We start from the raw sequence: 14,672 nt of genomic DNA, 5'->3' as shown, positions 1-14,672 counted from the left end.
GAGAATTATTCGTTGTTGATCGAAAGCAGCATTTTCTTCCTTTGATGCAAGGTAAGATACTTGATCGAGCAAACATCACAAGATTGTATAAAATCTTTGACTGCCTTCTACATTTGCAGCCACCAAAAATCCTTGGATATTAATTCCAAAGTTTTATTATACCCAAAATGCCCTGCTACTGGAAAGTCATGACGAGCTTGAAGAATACGTAATTGAGATTCACCTTCTCGAACATATAAGTGTCTATCAAATATATAATAGATTATTCTCAAATTCAAACTTGGAAGTATGATGAAACTTAGAGGAAGTATCCTTGATATCTTGAACAAGAGGATCAGAGGACATTCTTGATTGAATTTGCTTCATAAATGTTGAATCAACAATCAATGTTGATTTTATAGCTCAAAGATAAAAAAACTTGGGCTTCAAGAGAATTGATCTTTGTTGATCAAAAGATGCATCTCCTTCTTTTGGTACAAGATAAGAACATCTAAAAAGAGCGTCCGATACACTTTGTTGTTTTTCGGATTGATAAGTCATCTTGAAATTGAAGTTAGATAAAGACATGCTCCAATGGACTTGTCGACGATTTAAGATACATGCTGACATAAAGTACTCGAGGTTCTTATGGTTTGTATACACGGTAATTGGACTTGAGGTGCCTTCTAGACAATGATGCCATTCTTGAAATGTATCCATGATTGCAAGGAGCTCTTTGTTATGGAACTCATAATTAATCTCGGCTATTGAAAATTTCTTCAAATGGAAAGCTATTAGGTGGAGTTTGTCATCTGTTTCCATTCGTGACAACACGGAGTTGTGTTGTGGTTTGGCTATTATATGAAAATAATGTAACTATATACTTAATATATAATTTACTAAGTAACATGGTGAGAGCCGTGTCAGTAGATTTTAGTTGGTTATAGAATATAACTTGATTATTACCTTGAAAAGAGGTTTTTTAAAAAGATTACTATAGAATTTTTATAAATTTAATTTCTTTTTTGATAGTTACTTTTAAGATTGGTTTTGGTTGATAATAACTTCTAAATATTTAGAGTCACCTTTGTTAAATATTGGTAACCTTTGAAAACTTATTTTGATTCTTTTATTTGATGTTTAGAGCATAAATTATAAAAATCTTATAAGAAAAAGGATTGAAAAAGAATTTTGGTAGCAAAGAGAGTAATTAGGGCACTAATATAGATGAATGGAGATGAATGATGAAAATCTCCATTCCTATTGGTCAAAAATCATGACTAATAGGCTTTGAGGAGGCCGCCTAAGGCCATATTAGAGATTAGGGTTAGTTTTTTAGAGCCATTTGAGCTGTAAGGACTAAAATCAGCAAGTTTAGGATTTTGGCTATAGTTTTGGTATAAATCTTATATGATTTGGAGTATATACAAAAGAGATATAGGCACTCAAAGTTGAGGTGTTGATTTGGGAGCTACTGTCACTCTTTTTGACATAACGCACGCGTACAGATGGAAATTGAGGATCGGCAACCATGATTAGATAGAGCACTTTTGCAGCTATACTTTTTGTACACTACTTGCTAGATTCTAAATTGAGATGAAGGAGTTATTGGATTTTGAAGTCAGCGCATACAATCTAAGGGTAGTAAGTGACTCGATTTACTAGTGGTTGTGTCTTGAGCTATATCTTGAGCAATTTGACAAGGTTTTGGCTCAAAATTTTAGAAAATGTATAAATTCATGTTAATAAACTTTGTATGATATTTGAGTATTGAATTCTTGAGATATTAAGAAAATAGTGCTCGAGTGCTTGTAAATTAGGATTTAGAGTATCTACTAGGATTTCTTAGATGTCAAAAGACCGAGAGTGAATTTGCAGTTAATTTTTTTGTGGTAAAATTTAAAGATGAATTCTACCTATCCTATATATTTGAAACAAACTAAATGGCTAGATCAAGAGTAATGAATTTCTAAATTTCTAGACAAGAAAATCCTTTGAAGAAAAAATATATTTTGAAGGGATTTTGTTATATTTTGAGTTTTATGCAAATCAAAGGAGTTTTGGAATCTAAGACAAGATTCATATCAATGCTTAAACTAAACTCTCTACAGCTAGATACCCAGTATATTTCCATATAGCAAATCACGAGATACGACAGACTCAGTGAATCGGACGTGAAAATTTTTGGGGTAGAGAGTTTTGAAGAAATATTTTGGCTTTCTATTATAAAAGAGGGAAAAAAAGTAGTAGTAGGAATTGCATTTGGAAATCTCCATTTCAACTTGATCTTGCTACAACTCAAATATTTCAAGTATTTATACTTTTTATGCAACAACAACAAGCAGTGGAACACAAGGAAGCAATGGCTACTAAAGCCTTGCAATCTTTTGTTGGTTTATTGGATCAATTTGATGGAAGAAATATTTCTAAGTATCTTAAGTATTATTCTCGAGAGATGGAGTTGAATAAAGTATTGGAGAAAGATATGATCCTAACATTTGAGCTTACAGTTGTACTAGAGCTTTGTATGCATATAAAAGAGATTATTAAAACTCATGGAGAAAAATGGGAGGATTTTATCCTTCAACTAAAAGAAGAGTATTCTTTGGAAGATGTAGAAAGAATGACAAGAAAATCGTTTATAGAATGCATCAATAAATCCAACAAGAGGTTGGTTGCAACAGAGTTATTCCAAGAATTTGAGAGACAATTTCTTCAATTGTCTCGAGTGAAAAAGCTTACACTTGAAAATGATAGGGTAGAGTTATTTCTTCAATCAGCTGACAATGATTTACAAAGAGAGTTGGAATTACTATTGGAGGATAATATAGAGGACAATGGACTTACTACTTATTGGAAGAAAGTCTTTGAAGCTGTGGGCATACTTGCTAAAAGAGAGTACCAAAGAGATAAGGTGGTAGTAAGGCAAGAAATTAGACCTTCACCAACTACAATACCTCATAGACAATTGCTAGAATCTACTATTCCAATAAGTACTATTCCAATTCCTATGTCTACAGATGTACCATAGAAAGATGCGATTGATGAGTTGGTAAAAGAAATAAAAGACTTACAAATCAAACTGGCAAAGCTAGAAGAAAAAGAAGGATTACCTGAGAATAAATTTGTATTAAAGCCAGGATATATACAAAGATGTATTTGATATGATAGTATGGAGCATGCTCAAAGAGAGTATGGAAATTTTGCTAATATTTTATGATAAGGAGTAATTTTATAGAAATATAGAAAAATTATGTCATAAGATACATGTGAGTTTCTCGAAACCAATTTTGAAAAAAGAAAGATGAAGAAGGTTTTGGAAGAGCATTTATCTCAATAGGCTATGGCATCAAGAGAAGCTATTACTTATGGCATTGAGGCTATAAGGGAGATGAAAGATGTTTTTGACAAGCATGTAAAAATAAGAGATCTATGGAATCATGCTATTATCAGCATGAATAAATAAAAAAATAAGAAGGTAAGAATTACTTAATACAGCCACAATAATTAGAAATGTCATAAGATGGGATGATCCTATATATACTATGTTTGTATATACCTATTTGGTAAAATCCCAACATGAAGCTCTAATGGAGCTAAAAAGGAAAAGAAATGAAATAGAAGAAAATTTTGAAGAGCCAATCAACGAGAAGAGATCTCAAAGGTATGCAGAAACAACACAAAATAAAGAAATACCTATACCACAAGCTAATAGACCATCTAAGGCTAGGCCATCAACATTGCATCCTAGAAAAGTACCACTACCAAAAAAAGAATGGAAAGAAAAGATAGAAGTTGATAAAGACAAAGGAAGAGTAATCATGTTACTTACAAGCTACAATCAGATATTGAGGTAGCCACAGATTTGAAAGCAGTGTTGGAAGAAAGAATATTGAATGCCAAAATTGAATTTATTCTACAAGAAATTTTAGGCATTGCAAAGAGAGAGTTTCATGAAGTCATCATCGACACCATTAAGCGAAAGAGGCAGTTGACAGGAAAATCTTCTATATGTAATGCTTTAGATACAATCTTAACTGAAGAAGAGGAACATGAATTGGTAGAATGTTGTATCAATAAAAAAAGATAATTTGATTTGGATGAATACAAGTATGATGACAAGGGCCTTGGACACTATACCAAGGGACATTGGACAAGAACCACCAGAGAGACTTTAGTAAAAATGAAAGACTTGGTAGATCCAATAATTGCTCTCATTAAACATAGAACTGAAATTAATATTATGTCAAAAGAAGTCTATAAATGTGGAAGGTGGCCCATTGATACTAACCATAGTTGAGTAATTCGGGCAGCAAATAATACACGAGGAGATTTTTATGGTACTTGCCTCAATAAAAAGATAAAAATTGGAGATGTGACCACAAAATAAAAAAAATTTGTTCAAAACACTACTTCATACCCAATGATTCTTGGTCAACCATATATTACACCTCTCAAGATGGAGACCAAGATTTTCGATGACAGATCAATATGTACCCGTATTAGAAGTCAAGATGGAAAAAAGGTAGTATAATTCTAACAATACCTTCAAACCATGAGCGCAATTGAGATTATTTATGAAGTGATTTATTACCAAGAGTTAGTCAAGTGTTTATAGATTTTTACAAGATACCACTATAGAGCAGGAATATAGTGGTACATCAAAGAAGGTACTCTCGCATGAAAAAGAAAGTATCTTTTATATATGTATTGTAGAATTATCTAAGAATGGATTTATTATCTATATACAACTTAATGATCTACCAAAGTGGGAGAAAAAAGTTGTAAAAAGAATAAAAAAAGACCTAAAAAGAGTAGATGTGCTTGATGGAGATGATAAGATAGTAGGTGTATATATGGAGACTGATTTAGAAGATTTTATGGAAGAACTTTTAGAGATTGAATAAGGAAATGAAGATCAAGTGATACAAGTACATTCAAGAGAGCTCTACTCAGCTATATAAGCATTTCAAGATTATCAAGTCAAAGTTAAAACTAGTTACAAAATTATAGAGAGGAAAATAAAACCTGTAGCTATACCATTACCTAGTGATTCCAATCATCAAGTTCAACAAGCTTTGAAGGAGAAGGGCTTATGGGATCCTAAAGAAATTGGCCACAAGTTTATTAAGAACACATTGAATGAGTTGAAAGTAGGATTTACAAATTTTTTAATATATGTTGAAGAAATAGAATTTAGAAATATACTAAGTACGTATGAAAAGGCTTTTACTTTTGAACCTTCAGAAATTGGACGTGTTGATCCAAGTATTGTGGCACCAATGATTATATTTACAGTTCCGCATGTTTCTTGGAATTTAAGACCAATTTCAATGCCTAAAGCGCATCTATCTAAATTTATGGAGCTTTTAAAAGAAAAGATGCAAATGAAGATCCTAGAACCATCATTTGTACCATATTCCAGTCCTTGGTTTATAGTACCAAAGAAAAATGGAATACTACGGTTCATTCAAGATATGCAACCAGTGAATCAAGTGACCATTAGAAATATTGGAGTTAGACCTATTGTTGAAAAATTTGTTGAAGCATTTGCTGGTAGAGCTATTTACTCTATTAAAGATCTCTATTCTGGATATGATCAATTTCAACTAGTTGAAGGAAGCAAAGATATCACTACTATGAGTATACCTTTAGAGTTGGTTAAGATGTATACATTGCCACAAGGAGCAACAAACTCGGTAGCTCACATGATGAATGGGATGAATAAGGTTCTTCGTGATTTTATTCCAGAAATGACTATGTCTTTCTTGGATGATATTCCAATAAAAAGGTATGTAGAAGACAAGAAAAATGAAACAATGGATCAGAAGGGGTGCCGTAAATTTGTATCTAGTCATTTTTTAAACTGTGATAAAAAATTTTCTCAACTTGAGGAGGTTCACTTGACACTGTCAAGAGCTAAATCTACCTTTGGAGTTTGAAAAGTTGTTATTGTGGGGCATTTGTGTAGATGGTTTGGTTGCAAACCTGATCCTAATAAGGTGGATGTCATATAATAAATGAAGGATATTTGTAGCTTACAAATAGAGGTGCGGAGGATTTTAGGAGCTTGCATATTTTATTATGTATGGATTCCTCATTATGTACATGTAGCTCATTCTCTTTATAGTTTACTATAAAAAAATAAGAGATTTAAGTGGGAGAAGAAGCACATAGAAATAATTCAAAAGCTAAAGCAATTATTATCTTTTTCACCTGTATTACGAAGGATAACTTATGAGGATGGCAAATTGGTGATACTTACAGTTGATACTAGTCCAATAGTTGTTGGTTGGACTTTAGGGCAAAACAATGAAGAAGGTAACATGTTTGCTATTAGATTTGGAGCTAAATTATTAAGTGAACGACAAAGAAACTATCCACAGGTCAAACGGGAGCTATGGAGATTGTTACAGCTATGAAAAATGAAAGAGATTATTTAATTGGGACACCAGTGATAGTAGAAACAGATTGTTTGTCACTATTGGGAATGATTACTAACTGTAACACCCCTAATATTGCTATGCTAAGATAGATTACATATATTAAAACTTTGAATCCTGAATTTAGGCATATAACAGGCAAGAATAATCTTATAGCAGATATGTTACATTGAGCTAGATATGAACAAGAAGAAGATTTAATTGAAGATACTGAAGATATAGGTACTACCTTCTATTCTAGGACACAAAAAGGAGAGGATGAATATCTAAGTTCATTTATAGAAGAATTATATGAAGAAGAATGGATTGATATTGGATGTCATTTAAGTTTATTATCAAGACAATCAAGATGGAGTCATACTCATTTCAAACAGATTAAACGGAAGGCTTACAACTACCTCTTATAAGGTAGTTACCTATAGAAGCGATGCAAACAAGATAGTCGAATGCCACAAAGAATAGTTTACAAGAAAGAGATGCAAGAACAATTAATCCATGAATTCCATGATAGTTTGTAGGCTGGACATAGAGGTATTTATGCTACCTTTAACAAGCTCAAAGAAAAATATTGGTGATATAACATATATAGAGATGTGGTGAAGTTTGTAGAATCATGCCAGACTTGTCAGATATACTCAGAGATTCGACATAGAGATAGATTGCATCCTATATATCCACTTGCAATACATTATAAATGGGTTGTGGACCTAGTTACTATGTCTATGGAGATATGGCAAATGTGGTACTTGGCTCTGGCATGAAAATATTTATCTAACCAAGTAGAAGAAAGAACTCTACAAACAAAATCCACTAAAGGAATTTATAGATTTTTATTGGAAGATGTGATTTGTAAATATGGATGTATTGAAAAAATTACTCTTGATCATGGAGAATTGGATGCACATAAGGCTAGACAGTTCTTTGAGAGATATGGAGTCAAGCTAGCACTTACTACATCTTATAATCTAGAAAGCAATGCTAAGAGTGAGCGAGGTTATACTCTTATTGTAAAGGCCATTGTTGAAACTTGTAAAGGAAGAGCAAGAGAATGGCCAAGGTTATTACCATTTGCTCTTTGAGCTAATCCTACTACTCATAGTACAGTGACAAGATATATGTCGACAGAGTTAATGCAAGGACAAAAGTCCATTATGCCAATTGAAGAGTAAATATCCACTTGGATTATCTTGCCTTATTAAGATAATATATCTAAAAAAGAGCTTCTTGTACTTTGAATTCGTCAACTAGACAGAAGACCTGAAGATATGAAAAAAATTAATTATAAGGCTGAAGAAGTCTCACTTAAAGAATAAAGATAGATTTGATAAGCAACACAAGTTGAGGCTAAAAGATATTCAAGAAGGTGATTGGGTTTTGATATATAACAACAGCTTGGATAACCAACATAGTGCTCTTAAAAAGTACTCTAAGCATTGGTTTGGACCTTATGTGCTTGTACATGTTTTGGATAATGCTACATATGTGTTAAGGAAAATTAGATGGAACAAGATTCAAAATTCCAATTACAAGAAAACATATAAATCTTTTCTAACAATGGGAGTAAGAACTAGTCCTCAAAGACATTGAAGAAGATTTTGATCTATCCAAGTATGAAGAAGAAGAATTGGATTTTGAAGAAGACATTATTGAAGAAGTAATATGATACCGACCACAACTTTAGTTCTTCTTGGTGCATATAAGAGGATGCACAGGTTTAGAAAGGGTGGATGTTGTGTTGTGATTTGGCTATTATATGAAAATAATGTAACTATATACTTAATATATAATTTGCTAAGTAACATGGTGAGAGTCGTGTTAATAGATTCTAGTTGGTTGTAGAATATAACTTGATTATTACCTTGAAAAGAGGTTTTTTAAAAAGATTACTATAGAATTTTTATAAATTTAATTTCTTTTTTGATAGTTACTTTTAAGATTGGTTTTGGTTGATAATAACTTCTAAATATTTAGAGTCACCTTTGTTAAATATTGGTGACCTTTGAAAACTTATTTTGATTCTTTTATTTGATGTTTAGAGCATAAATTATAAAAATCTTATAAGAAAAAGGATTGAAAAAGAATTTTGGTAACAAAGAGAGTAATTAGGGCACTAATATAGATGAATGGAGATGAATGTTGAAAATCTCCATTCCTATTGGTCAAAAATCATGACTAATAGGCTTTGAGGAGGCCGCCTAAGGCCATATTAGAGATTAGGGTTAGTTTTTTAGAGCCATTTGAGCTGTAAGGACTAAAATCAGCAAGTTTAGGATTTTGGCTATAGTTTTGGTATAAATCTTATATGATTTGGAGTATATACAAAAGAGATATAGGCACTCAAAGTTGAGGTGTTGATTTGGGAGCTACTGTCACTCTTTGACATAACGCACGCGTACAGATGGAAATTGAGGATCGGCAACCATGATTAGATAGAGCACTTTTGCAGCTATACTTTTTGTACACTACTTTGCTAGATTCTAAATTGAGATGAAGGAGTTATTGGATTTTGAAGTCAGCGCATACAATCTAAGGGTAGTAAGTGACTCGATTTACTAGTGGTTGTGTCTTGAGCTATATCTTGAGCAATTTGACAAGGTTTTGGCTCAAAATTTTAGAAAATGTATAAATTCATGTTAATAAACTTTGTATGATATTTGAGTATTGAATTCTTGAGATATTAAGAAAATAGTGCTCGAATGCTTATAAATTAGGATTTAGAGTATCTACTAGGGTTTCTTAGATGCCAAAAGACCGAGAGTGAATTTGCAGTTAATTTTTTTTGTGATAAAATTTAAAGGGGATTTCTACCTATTCTATATATTTGAAACAAACTAAATGGCTAGATCAAGAGTAATGAATTTCTAAAGTTTTAGACAAGAAAATCCTTTGCAAAAAAAATATATTTTGAAGGGATTTTGTTATATTTTGAGTTTTATGCAAATCAAAGGAGTTTTGGAATCTAAGACAAGATTCATATAAAGGCTTAAACTAAAATCTTTATAGCTAGATATCCAGTGTATTCCCACATAGTAAATCATGCCATACGACAATGGCACCTATAGCAAAATCTGATGCGTCTGTTTCTATAAAAAAATACCTTGGAAAAGTCAATACAATATAGGATTGGTATAGAAATAAATTCCTTCTTTAAAGAAACAAATGATGCTTCTACTTCTTTATTCTACTCAAGTTTATCTTTGTAAGTGAAATGTGTAAAAAGGCTTGAAACTTAAGAAAAATTCTTGATAGAGATTTAATAGTAATTAGCCAAGCCCAAAAAGCATTGTAGATTTTATATTGTTCTTGAAATCTTCCAATATATTATAGTTTGAACCTTCTTGGGATCCATCATAAGGCCTTTGTTGGAAATGATGTACCCTAAAAAGTCAACTTGAGTAGTGTAGAATACACACTTTTCCAACTTGGCATATAATCCTATATCTCTAAGTTTCTGTAACACACGACGAACATAAAGCTGATATTCTTCTATATTCTTAGAGTAGATTAGAATATCGTCTAAATAGCAAACAATAAAATCATCTAAAAATTCACAAAAAATATCATTCATAAGATGTTGAAAAACAGCGGATGCATTCGTGAGTCCAAAAGACATGACATTATATTTGAAATGTCCATACCTAGTTTAAAAAGCAGTCTTCTATTCATCTCCTTCTTTGATACGAACTAAGTTGTATGCTCTTTGTAGATCTATTTTGGTATAGATCTTTACTTGATTAAGTTAGTCAAGAAGTCTTGAAATCAAAGGCAAAGGATATCTATTTTTAATGGTGATCTTGTTGAGTCCTCAATAATCTACACACATTTGTAGAGAGCCATCTTTCTTCTTCACAAATAAGATAAGAGCTCCAATTAGAGATTTAGAATGGTATATGAAGTTTTTTGCCAAATTTTCATCAATGTACTCCTTTAATGCACTCAATTCATCCTGCAATAAGCTATGAATTGGTCCAAATGGTGGTTGAGCTCTTTTTTGCAGATCAATTGAACAATCATAAGGTCGATGTTCGGGGAGAATATTTGCATTCTTCTTTTCAAAAATATCTTGGAATTCTTGATATTACTCAGGAATATCACTCGACATTGTTTCACCATTAGAAATGGGTGTAGCATATATAGCAAAAGATTATCCTTCTTTTGCAGCATGCATGAAAGCATTTGTACCTACTAGTAAAGGTTTGGACATACTAGACTTATGTACTTCTACTTTACTAATGCAATCCTGGATTATACTATTAGAAAAGTTAAGGTTACAAGAAATCCAATCTATTTGAGGATTATATTTTTCTAGCCATGATAATCCTAAAATAACTAGATTAGAGGGAGATTTTATTATATTAAATACTACTACACTATTATGCTCTTTAATTGCTATATCTAAAGGAATAGTTTCATGGATAACATTTTCAGAAGACAACAAATGATTATCTATGACTTCTACATGTACGGATTTAACTTTCTTTACTAAAGGTATTTTTTAATTTTTGGCAAAATCTTCGTCTATAAAATATGCTGAGGCTCTTGAATCTAACAAGGCAAAGACTTTATGATTATCAGGTCATAAATATACTTCTATTATAAAATAAGGTGAAGGATCTGAGGAGAGGATAGGACCTTTACTAGGTATTACACATGATTCCAATTGCACAATCCCTATTGTAGTTGGAGAAACTCGTTTTCTAACACATTATCTTCTTTGGTAATTATACTCTTCATTTTGTAATTACGTTGTTTCTTTGGACAATATTGAGTAGTGTGCTTAGCTTCTCCGTAATATAAACACAACCCCTCTTAGTAACGTCAAATCTTTTTTTGCTTCGTGAGAGGTTTAAAATGTATCATATCAATTTGCATTGGTTTTGGATTTGACAAATATGTTTCAGAAAACTGAGAGTTTTCATTACTTCACTTGTTCCTCTCCAATCAAATCTTTATCTTTAATGCCTTTCAAATAAATAATTGTCACATGTAATGGCTTGAGTAATAAATTGTTTCAAAGATTCTACTTTCGACATTGTTAATAATAAATTTTTGATACTATTCTTCAATTCATATCAAAATTGGTTGATAAGTGCTTTGTCGTTCCAATCCACGTCACAATCAAGATTTTGGAATTTGAGAGCACATGTAGTAGCTGATCGTGATTCTTGCCATGAGGATAAAAGCTTAGTCTCTGCTACTTGTTCTCAATCACTTTCTCCGAATGTGGCTGTAAACACTTCTAGGAATGAATTCAAATTATAAAGGAGTCGTGAATCTTTTTCCATTAAAGATCCAAACCAAGAGAGAGCACTTCCCTATAGTGGTTCTCCTCTAAATCCGAATTGGATAAATCCATCAAGATATTGGAAAGAATGCAACCTTAGATAGAACTTGACTTATTGCAAAAATCCTCAAAATTTTGATCTTGTTCCATCAAACTTCTCAAGCAAACTAATCCTTATCCTTGTCATATTTATAGAAGCAAAACTCCCTGGATTTGGTTGTGACGTTGATCTACTTGCGTCTTTCAACTCCTTAACTTCTTACCACAGATTCTAAACTTCTTTTATAGGCATAGGTATAGTACTTCCATGATTCACGATGAAAATATGTGAGATTTCTACTCTTAGAATGTAAATAAGCTCATGAAGATCTTCCATAGTTGCAAATCTATTCTCACTTTCATTGAAAGAAGCATCCATAATCTTTCCTTCCATAGACAACTCAAACAAATTCAAAAACTGAATTAGAGGAGGGTAATCCGCAACCTCTAAAAACAAATCCTACAAAGAGAGATAATCCACTCTCTTTAAGAAAAAGATCAGTGTTGGAAAACAAGATTTTTTGTTTAAAGGTGGATAATTTGCAACCTTCAAAATATAACAATAGAAGTGAAATAATCCACTTACTTCTAAAATAAGACAAAAATAATATGTTACTACTCTTGTCAAATTGTCAAGGACATGAATCTCAAAAAAAGAAAATCCTCAATATATTCTTCTATCACTGAAGAAAACTAGAAAGTCACTCAAAAGGTGATGTAATATTAACTAGAATGGCTATTGCCAAAATAAAAAAGACTAAGAAGTCTTAAAACAAGAATAAGATTAAAAAGGCATTGACAAGAGTGAAGAAGACTTCACTCTTGTCTCCATATATACTATCTAACTAAGAACTACATGGCGATGTCCTATAGGACCTCCAACATGTGTTGACTTTGCTAACTACATGTCTTATCTTGCAAGGCAAGTTATCTATGTATGTGCCACGTAGTTGGCTTGTTCCACAAGCTTCTATACAGAGATAACTTGTTCCACAAGCTACCAATACATGGTTAGCTTTTTGGCTAAGTTTCTAACCTACTGTGATTGCTCGTTTTACTTATTTTGGAAGAAACCTCCCAAAATAAATCCATATAGAGGAATTCAAATACAAGGAAAGACCATGTATATGAGCTCCAATTGTTAGGGTCACGTAATTAACCACTACTATTGAATGCTTACCATATCGAAGAACACTTAACTTTTCCTCCTACTATCCACTCTCTCATATCAATACAATAACATCCACGACATCGATTTTAGTACCCTGTGTAATTCACAAACGCATAAGCATATCCCAAACCCTAGAACGAACAACTTCCAATCCACAGAATCTGATCAAGAAAATTCCTTCAATTACAATTCCTCTCCATTGAACTTACAACCTTGCGATAAACAGTGACTAGAAACTTCCATACATCCTCAATCTTTCACAACAATTGATAAACAATGATCCATAAATAACTTTGTAACTCAAATATTGATTCATTAAATTGATTCTCTTCACTAGAATCAACACTAACACAAAAGAAACAAAAAAACTAAGAAGAAGAGATAGCACCAAGCTTATCTCCTACTTAGTACTATTGCAGTCTGGCATTTTCTTCCCCTCTTCCATCCTCCTTATACTACCCCAAAATACCAACTCCTATACTACAAATGATAACTACTTTTTTTGACTATTCATCCATTCTACCTACTGAACTACCTTTTCAGCAGTTATCTATCCCTATTTACACTATACATTAAGTATCTTCATTATGTAAAATAACTACTTATTCTACATAGTCCCACTCCTAACTATGTAGCGTCCTCGCAAACACATTATTGATAAACAAAAACCAATCCCTTTTTTTTTTTTAACTGGATTATTCAATCTCTTCGATTTTTGGCCCTGGCTCCATTTGGTCTTGTTCCAACACTATATCTTCTTCCTCCAACTCGTCTTGAATCTCTACCCTTAATTGAGCTATTAAATCTTCATTATACACAATCAATTTTTGAACCTGAGCTTCCACTTGGAAGATTCTGGCATCTTTAATTTCCAATTGTCGCCGCTGCTGTTGCAATTTCTCCTCCAATTTTCCACTTCTTACTCCCGTTGAGGCAAATGTCTGTGACTGACCAATATTGACCAAATCACTCTCCAATTTCGTTATTGTTTCCTTCAAAACAACAATTTTTGCCTGTAGCTCATCCATTTTGTTTTGATATTGGTCACCCAATTGTTTCTTTTCAAGCTCCAATGCCTCCTACTTCTCTTGTTCCATCTTCAACTGAGCGTTCATCTTCTCCTATTCCAATTTATATGATTTGCGAGTTTGTAGTAATTCTTGTCTTTGATTTTTCAGGATATGCTGAATCCTCTGTTTCTCCTTTGATTAGTTTTCTACTTTTTCATCCAATTCACGCTTCACTCGTATCTTGGATTCCGATTCTACCTTGATGACTTGTTACTGTTCCCTGACTTTGCAATTTTGCTCCAATATTATTTTTTTGCTCGCTTCCACTTATCTTTTTAAGCTACCCTCATCTTTAAGCTTATTCACCGTAAGTTGCAGCTAGGAAATTTGATCCAATATAACTTCCTTAAGATTCCACCCTTCCGTTACACCCCGTTGAAATCCTAATTGGTTGCTTTTCTTTGAAACTGATATTGGTGTCGTCATCTCTATTGTCGGTCGAATTGAAACTTGCTCTGGTGTACATATTGGACTTGCTTCCCGTTCTGCCACTCTGCTGGATTTTCCCACTTCATACACCATTATCCTTGGACAAACTATTCTCGTTTATAAACTTGGAACTACTGGTTGAGATTCATGTCTCAATGTATACTCAATCACTGAGTTTACATAATTGGAACATAATAGTGAAGCAAACTTTCCCGTCTTCCGCTTAGCTCCCAATTCTGCATGTATCCTTGTGGCCA

The sequence above is a fragment of the Physcomitrium patens genome, chromosome 10, assembly GCF_059467195.1.
Source record: "Physcomitrium patens ecotype Gransden chromosome 10, ASM5946719v1, whole genome shotgun sequence".
Lineage (NCBI taxonomy): Eukaryota > Viridiplantae > Streptophyta > Bryopsida > Funariales > Funariaceae > Physcomitrium > Physcomitrium patens.
This window is presented reverse-complemented; position numbering follows the sequence as displayed.